This window comes from Eimeria mitis, genomic scaffold (genome assembly GCF_000499745.2).
Source record: "Eimeria mitis Houghton genomic scaffold, Emh_scaff3179, whole genome shotgun sequence".
In the NCBI taxonomy this organism is placed as follows: domain Eukaryota; phylum Apicomplexa; class Conoidasida; order Eucoccidiorida; family Eimeriidae; genus Eimeria; species Eimeria mitis.
The window spans coordinates 3131-3456 of NW_013571521.1; positions in this window are offsets into that span (position 1 = coordinate 3131).

Below are 326 nucleotides of genomic sequence, written 5' to 3' on the forward strand. Positions count from 1 at the left end.
GGATCAAGATTTGGGGTTTAGCATTTAGGGTTTAGGTTTTAGGGTTTAGGGTTTAGGGTTTAGGGTATAGGGTTTGAAGGCACATAGCCACGGGGATCTCGTTGCTGCTCGAGGGTTGGTGGAGATCTTCTGTAGCAGCATTTGCTTTGGCTTCCTTCCGGCGTGATGCTGCTGCCGCTGCTGCTGCTGCCGTTGCTGCTGCTGCTGCTGCTGCTGCTGCTGTTCCTGCAGCTGCAGATGCCCCAGTTGGGGAACATCCCTGACAGGCGACCTGCGGATGGTCTCCTGCAGAGGCAGCTGAGCAACGCAAAGAGGCCGAGACAGCT